This window comes from Bos indicus, chromosome 13 (genome assembly GCF_029378745.1).
Source record: "Bos indicus isolate NIAB-ARS_2022 breed Sahiwal x Tharparkar chromosome 13, NIAB-ARS_B.indTharparkar_mat_pri_1.0, whole genome shotgun sequence".
In the NCBI taxonomy this organism is placed as follows: domain Eukaryota; kingdom Metazoa; phylum Chordata; class Mammalia; order Artiodactyla; family Bovidae; genus Bos; species Bos indicus.
In genome coordinates this window covers 62,084,470-62,092,861 of record NC_091772.1, presented here as the reverse complement: position 1 = coordinate 62,092,861, position 8,392 = coordinate 62,084,470, and the positions used below count along the sequence as shown (strand labels likewise).

General features: G+C 53.4%; 1 long non-coding RNA gene across 1 annotated transcript; it reads left to right on the top strand.

The window, feature by feature from the left end:
• The first annotated feature begins 237 nt into the window (after positions 1 to 237).
• LOC139186558 (uncharacterized) lies at positions 238 to 4,650 on the top strand. The gene is made up of 2 exons (XR_011570181.1): positions 238 to 1,555; positions 2,867 to 4,650. It is a non-coding gene; the product is annotated as an uncharacterized lncRNA (long non-coding RNA).
• Positions 4,651 to 8,392: the final 3,742 nt, after the last annotated feature.

The following is an 8,392-nucleotide window of genomic DNA, read 5'->3' as shown; positions in this document are numbered from 1 at the left end:
TGCTCCCACCCCACATCCGGAAAGGGACGGTCACCCGTTTTCCTGTTCTCACTGTCCCAGAGCCCAGCAGACTCCCCAGAGAAGGCTGACCCTCCGGGATGGAGGGGGTGTCCATCCTTCCACCTACAGCAGATCCCAGAGGCCCAGGGCAGAGGCGGGTGCTGGAGGGTCTCGCCCCACTCCACATCTGCAGGGCCCTGGGCATCAGGCGCACATGAGTGAGCCCACAGTGTGTGACTGAAGCAGGCACTCTGTTTCCCGGGAGTGGGGCGGGGCTGGTGGCCCTGGCAGCGACACCCCACACCCTTCCTGAGGAGCCAGGGCAGCTGCCGCCGGGGGGCACCAGCTGGAGCGTGGAGGCTCAGGTTCCAGCCCAACCCTGTGCTCCGGTCCATCTGCGGCTTCAGGCAAATCAGCCATCCTGGGGCCTCAGCATCCTGGGTGCCAACAGAAGGGTGCCAACCCCCCAGCTCTGATGCGGATGGACTAAGGGCGGGGAGGATCCACGTTTATTCTGGTTCCGGGAGGAGGTGCCCAAGCCCGCCTGCCCTGGGCTGACCTGTGTGGCCTCAGCCTCCACTGAACTGTGCTGGCCTCAGTTTCCCCACAAGTAGCTGCTGCCTCATGGGTTATCATGGGATGAAGGGATTTACAGCGTTTAGTGCACTTGGAACAAGAGTGAGTCCTCAGGCATCGTGGCTGTTTTTTTGTGTTTTTTTTTTTTTTACCATTATTTCCCCTCCTTTTATCAATCTGTATTAATTGCCAGGTGAGGAAATGGCAAGCCACTCCATTATTCTTGCCTGGGAAATCCTACGGACAGAGGAGCCTAGCAGGCTACAGTCCGTGGGTCGCAAAGAGTCAGGCATGACTGAGCGACTGAGCACCGTGGTGAGGGTGTTGGTGGAGAGTGAGGCAATCTCCCTGCTTTCAGTTTTCCTTCCAGTGGGGGAGGCAGCTGAAAACAAGTAGTCAATAAAGGGAAAGTAGAATTTCATCTGAATTAAATCTGCAGTTTAGTTAATGGTAATACACTGGTGTTAATTTCTTCGTTTTGACAGAGGTACCGCCATTAGGTAATGAGCTGACATTAGGAAAACTGGGTGAAGGATACACAGGAACCCTCTGTACTGTCTTTGCAACTTTCATGTGAATTTAAAACTAGTCCCTAAAAAGAACTTATTCAAAAATACAATTTGGGGGCTTCCCTGGTGTCTCGGTGATAAAGAATCCGCCTGACAATGCAGGAGACACCGGTTTGATGCCTGATCTGGGAAGATCCCACATGCCATGGAGCAACTAAGCCTGTATGCCACAACTATTGAGCCTGTGTTCTAGAGCCCAGGAACTGCAGCTACTGAGCCTGTGTGCTTCAACTGCCGAAGCCCACACCTCCAAGAGCCCAAGCTCCACAAGAGAAGACACTGCAATGAGAAGCCTGTGCACCGCAACTGGAGAGCAGCCTCCTCTTGCAGCAACTAGAGAAAAGCCCAAGCTGCCACGAAGACCCAGCACAACCAAAATTAAAAAAAGAAACAAACATTGTGGGGCAATGGTAAGTACCATGAGGAAAATAAACAGGGGCAAGAGATAGAGGAGGGGGTGGGGCCATTTCAGACAAGGGGCTTCTCTCAGAGGAGGCCAGCAGTTGGGAGTAATTGCGTGATGAGAAGATCAGGGGAGGGCTGGCCAGGAGGGATGAGCAGGGGCAAAGGGCTGGAGGCAGGAATTGGCCTCGGAGGCTTGAGGTCCGCCTGCAGGTGGGAGGGGGCTTGGTGGCTAGAAATGAGCTCCAGGATCTCCGTGGCTTTCCTTCACATTTTTCCCTTCCAGAAGACAAGGAGTGGAACTCTGGGCTGGGAACTGTATCTGACCCTTTCCACGAATTAGCACCTCATTAGAGCTTCCCTGGTGTCTCAGATGGTAAAGAATCTGCCTGCAGTGCAGGAGACAGGGGTTCAACCCCTGGGTCAGGATGATCCCTTGGAGGAGGGCATTGCAATGGCACTCCAGTATTCTTGCCTGGAGAATCCTATGAACAGAGGAGCCTGGCAGGCTACAGTCATGGGGTCGCAAAGAGTCCGACACCACTAAGGGATTAACACACACTGTGATAATTATTTAGGCTTTCCTGGTGGCTCAGATGGTTAAGAATCTGCCTGCACTGCAGGAGACCCAGGTTCAATCCTTGGGTCAGGAAGATCCCCTGGAGGTGGGTATGGTAACCCACTCCAGTATCGTTGCCTGGAGAATCCCACGGACAGAGGAACCTAGAGAGCTACAGTCACACAGAGTCAGACATGTCTGAGTGACTAACACTTTCACTTTCACGCTTTAGTTCTTACAGTTAGCCCAGGAGATACCAGCATCTCACTTACAGGTGAGAACAGAGGCTCAGCCTACATCCCATGGTAAAAGGGACAAGCCTGTTTTGGAAGGAGAGACCTTATGGCCCTTGAGGCTGTGCTGGGGACTTGCTGGGAGACTGGAGTGAGCTAAAAGGCAGGGCCTGGAAGAGGCCGGGCTGTGGCTACCGAGGGGTGGGCAAAGCAGAAAGGGGGCACCGGAAGGATGGAGTCTCTGGCCTGCACAAGGCTGTGTGTCAGGGCAGGGAGCATCTTTGTACAATAGCTTTGTAATCAACTTTAGAAATAGTAATACTCCACAGTTGTACTGGCTTTGCCAAAAATTTTATTCTGATTTTCTGTACCATCTTACAGAAAAACCAGAGCAAAGTTTTTGGCCAACCCGATAATACAAAATTCTAAAGGCACAAAACAACATACAGAGAAAGTTAAGGCTCCCCCCGCCCACTTTCCCTGGCCAGAGATGCCCTCTGAGATCTGTTTCTTGTGCTTCTTTGCAGAGCAGCACCTTGACCGCAACCCTAGCAAACCATCAGCAGGCCCCACGGATCTGCCAGGCACCACCTGCCAGAAAGCCCTAGATAGATGTACAGTTGTCACATTTAATCTTTATACCAACCGCTGTTGTGTGTGTATCAATCGCTCTGTTTAAATTGGAGTAAACCGAGGCACAGACAGGTGAAGTCACTCACCCACACAGCTCACTCAGGCTTTGGACTCAGGGACTCTGATGGCATTGATGAAGAATCTGAGGCACAGAGAGGTCGAGTAACCAGCCCCAGGTGACCCAGCAAGGAGGTGGAGGAGCCAGAACTCTAGCCCAGCAGTCTTGGTCCTGAATCTGCATCCCTGAGCCCTGCACTGTAGTAGGAGAGGGGACCCCCAACTCCAGAGTCAGCCAACCCTGGGAGAGATGCCTGGCACTGCCTGGCTGCATGGCCTGGCACAAGTCCCTGTCTTCTCCGTGAACTGGCTCCCCACTCAGGATGGAGATAAGGAAGCCTGCTATCAGATGGCTTGAGGATGAGCTCGGGTGAAGGATAGGCTCTGGCACACAGTGGCACTTGGGAGGTTGCTCTCCCACAGTGTCCAATGGGCACTTCCTGTAAAGGGCAGATGGAAAGGTGTGGCCAGGTGAGGGTGGGCCGGGAACTCCAGGTGGGATGTCCCTTCCCTGCAGCTGTGCAGACAGAGCAGGTGAGGGCCCCCCCTGAGACAGATAGGTGGAGCATCCGCCCTCTCCCCAGCCCACAGCCCCACTGCCGAAGGAATTCTGGGGAGTCGGGGAGGAGAGAGGGGTTTCCCAAGGTCTGTGCAGAGGGCCTAACCCCCTAGGCTGTATGCCAGGACCCTGGGAGGTGGGCGAGGCAGGAGACAGGAAAGGAGGCTGCAGCCAAGAGCCATAGGAATGGCAAAGAGAAAAGGGGCCCAGCCCTGGTTGCCAGCTCCGGCTGGGTTCCCAGGGGGGTGGTCTTTGGGTTGGCAGGGTTACCTCCTCAGGCCGGTGGGCTGGCCTTCAGCTTAGCAGACTCAGAAAACTGATTTTTTTTCTACATCTCCCAGTCCGCATACCAAGGATGATCAGGGGACTGGGGCCCAGCCAGCCAGTTCTCCAGGACATGGGCTGTGAAGTGAAATGTTAATCTCTCAGTCGTGTCCAACTCTTTGCTACCCCATGGCCTACAGTCCACCAGGCTCCTCTGTCCATGGGATTTTACAAGCAAGAATACTGGAGTGAATTGCCATTTCCTTCTCCAGGAATCTTCCAGACCCAGGAATCGAACCCAGGTCTCTTGTATTGCAAGCAGATTCTTTACCATCTGAGCCACCAGGGAAGCCCAGGACAGGATTAACAAACCCAAATGCCAGTTTCTTCATGGGCCAGAGCATTAGGGGCCAGACTGTTTTTCTCCCCCTGATTCCCATCCTCATACCCCAGCCTGGGGAGCCTGGGTTAATAATGAGTGGGGCCTAGGGGGCGAGGTCAGAAACACAGTATGTAGCAGCTGTCAGTGGTCTCAGCCAGGCTGCCCAGAAACAGCACGATGGGGTGCAGGGTGGGGGGTGGGCATGTGGGAAATTAGGGAGTCGAAACCAGGTTTGGGTTTGAATCCAAGCTCTGCTTTGTCCCTGGTCATGTTAACCCACCACCGTGAGCCTCAGTTTCCCTGTCTGTAAAATGGGGTTATTATCAGAATTGAGATCTCATCATAATGGCAGAGCTTCTTACACAAAGCACCCAGAATGTGGTAGGTGCTCAATAAATGGAACTCTCCTCCACTGACTCACTGATTCAGCTCATTTTTCCAAACCCCACAGGCCTGGAGATGAATTTTGGCACTTGTCCTGTGCTCGCGCGGCCAGTGGGGAGATGTACTCTTGTCGCCAAATATTAGAACTGCAGAAACACTTACAGGGAGACAGGGGAGGTGACTGTATTAGGAAGTGGTGCTGACCCTCCTGATGGAGGCTGGCGGCCCCAGGGCCTCCTAAGGCATCTCCCCTGCCTGAGGCTGGGCTGGCTCAACCCACAGCCGCTCGTTTTTGGCAACTGCTTCTCTAGAAGGCTCCCAGAAGACACCGCCTACTGTCCTGACAGTGTTCTGGGCGTGCCGTCTGGTCTGGAGCCGGAGGCGGCTGCAGGGGGTGGAAGGGAGCTGGGCCAGTCCTAGGGGCTTCCATGAGGGGGCCTTCTCCACCTGGTCCTCTCTGCCCCAGGGAGCAGGGCTGAGGGTGTATCGCAGGCGTGCAGAGCTTTTCTGTGGGCGAGTGTCAAAGTGCTGGAAAAACTGGCAGGGGCTTCTCCAATGCAGGGATGAAAAATCTTTAGAAAACCTTCTGTCTCTTCTGTGAGGCAGAAACTACAAGCTAGAAATGACCTTGACCATCAGTGTTTTTCCAGGAGGATGTTAAATTGGTATTGGGCAGAAAAGGGTGTTTATGGTCTAATAAATTCGGGAAAACACTGACTTAACCACTCGACATGGTTTCTCCTCTGCGGGGTTTCTCAGAGCCTTTCATGTGCACTGGTGAAGTTCTAGAGGCAGTGGCTCTGTCTACACAGCAGCCAGACCTCTCCGAGGGTCCTTTTCAATTATCCTGGACCATCTCGCAGGCTTAGCGGGCTCTGAAACCTACTTGGGGAGGTAACAGCATAGTAAAGGGGCTTCCCTTGTGGCTCAGCTGGTAAAGAATCCGCCTGCAATGCAGGAGACCTGGCTTGCATCCCCGGGTTGGGAAGATCCCCTGGAGAAGGGAAAGGCTACCCACTCCGGTATTCTGGCCTGGAGAATTCCATGGACTGTATAGTCCATGGGGTCGAAAAGAGTTGGACAAGCCTGAGCCACTTTCACTTTCAACATAGTAAAGAAGTTTGTGCCACTCTACATATCAGAGCTGAAGGAATCTTAGGACTCTGGAAGAATCTTGAGGAGTGTGGGGTTCAGAGAAAAAAAATTCAGATGCTCTCACCTTTATTTGTGTGCTTATTTATTTTATTTGGCCATGCTGGGTCTTTGCTACAGCACATGGGCTCTTCTTGGGGGCATGTGGACTTGCTCTAGCCGTGGCCTGTGAGCCTATTGGATGCCCAGCAGCACATAGGGTCTTAGTTCCCTGACCAGAGATCAGACCTACATACCCTGCGTTGGAAGGCAGCTTCTCAACCGCTGAACTACCAGGGAAGTCCCACTCTCGGCTTTATTTTAAAGTAAGACTTCATCCGTGTGTGTGTGTGTGTGTGTGTGTGTGTGTGCACGCAGTCGCTCAGTCGTGAGTGACTCTTTGCGACCCCATGGACTGCAGCCCTCCAGGCTCCTCCATCCATGGGATTTTCCGGCAAGAATACTGCAGTGGGTTGCCATTTCCTTCCCCAGGGGATCTTCCCAACCCAGGGATTGAACCGGTGTCTTCCTGCATCCAGTGCCTTGGCAGACAGATTCTTCCTCACTGAGCCACCTGGGAAGACTTTATCCCTATTTTCCCTATTAACACATTTAATCTTCGTACCACCCTAGAAGATAAGGACTGTTGTCGTCTTCACTGGCTTCCTCGAGGGTAAACCAAGGCACAGAGAGACAAGTCCTGGTCCAGGTTCACAGCTGGTAAGTGGTGGTGCTGGGATCTGAAGCCAGGCTGCCTGAGTGAAGGGCTGCTCTCGTAGCCACTGCACGGTCCACCTTCTGGGGTCCACAGGGCCCCAAAAGCTGCCCGGCCCTTGCAGCCCTGCATGAAGCTCCTGCCTGAGGGAGCAGCTCCCGGCAAGTGGCTGGTCTCTGAAGTTCTCAGGAGAGTCTGTGCCTGCTGTTTCCCAGGGTGAGAGTCTTCTGGTTCTGAGTGCAGGGGGTGGGGATGCCCCATGGGTGAGCTGTGCCGTCCACAGCCTGGCTCCACCAGAGGCCGAGTTAAGGCCCCGTGATGCTCTCATTTCATCCTCACCCTGATGAGCTTTGTTCCAAGCTTCATTCCACAGGAGAATCTCAGAGGGGATCCAAGGCTCAGAGAGGGAAAGTATCGTGCCCAGTTACACAGCAAGGAGGTGGTGGGATTGACATTTGAACTCAGGCAGCTGGACTCCAAAGCTGGGTGTTCAAGATACGGGCGCCCTTGGTGACAAAGCAGTGGGTCCTTGTGGCCAGGGCAGAGGCACAGCTGTGGGGTCATGCCCCCTCAGGCTCTGCTCTCCCCTGACTGGCTGCTGCCCCTGCACACCCACTACAGCCTGCTCTGGACAGACGTCATCTACAGTTCCCTGCTAATCTCCTGGGCCTCCCCTTCCCGGTCTCACGTGGGCCAACAGTCAGTAGCGTGAAAATTGGCAGAGAGGTCATCACCACCAAAGACATGAGGAGTTGTCATGGTGGCCTCTAGGCACTCAGGGCTTTATCTCTGCCTCCTGGAGCAAGACCTCGGGAGGGTCTTCCTTCTGGGGTGCAGACTTTTTGTCCTGAGTGTTTTTTCTCTCCCTTCAGCTCACCAGTTCCTGGAGATAGAGTTGTTCTTCTCTCTGTCCACCCGTGGACCTGGGCATCTGCTGTGCACCTGGCCCCCCTCCAGGCTGGGTGGCTGTGCTGGCCTTCACCTGTCCCAAGGGTGGGCAAGCCTCCAGCGTGTATCCAGAGCTCCTTGGAGGCAGAGGTGCACGCCTGCAAGTGCAGGATCTATCGGTCCAGCGGTGTGTGTGCTCAGTCGCTTCAGTTGTGTCCGACTCTTTGCGACCCCATGGGCTGTAGCCTCCCAGGCTCCTCTGTCTAGGGATTCTCCAGGCGAGATTATTGGAATGGGTTGCCATGCCCTCCTCCAGGGGATCTTCCCGACCCAGAGATAGAACACACGTCTCTTACATCTCCTGCATTGGCAGGCCAGTTCTTTACCACTAGAGCCACCTGGGAAGCCCTGGTACAGCAGGACCTGGCTCCAAATCCTACTTCCAATATCTTAATAATAAAGATACAAATAACCAAATTTTTTAAATGAGTCAAGGATCCGAGTAGAGATTTCTCCAAGGAAGACATATAAAGAGCCCACAAATTCATGAAAGACACTCAACACCATGAACCATCAGTTCAGTCACGTCCGACTCTTTGTGACCCCATGGACTACAGCACGCCAGGCTTCCCTGTCCTTCACCATCTCCAGGAGCTTGCTCAAACTCATGTCCATTGAACCGGTAAAGCCATCCAACCATCTCATCCACTGTCGTCCCCTTCTCCTTCTGCCTTCAATCTTTCCCAGCATCAGTGTCTTTTCCAATGAGTCAGTTCTTCACATTAGGTGGACATAGATTGGAGCTTCAGCATCAGTCTTTCCAATGAATATTTAGGACTGATTTCCTTTGGGATTGACTGGTTTGATCTTGCTGTCCAAGGGACTCTCAAGAGTCTTCTCCAACACCACAGTTCAAAAGCATCAATTCTTTGGTGCTCAGCCTTCTTAATGGTACAATTCTCACATCCATACATGACTACTGGAAAACCATAGCTTTGACTAGACAGACCTTTGTCTGCAAAGTAATATCTCTGCTTTTT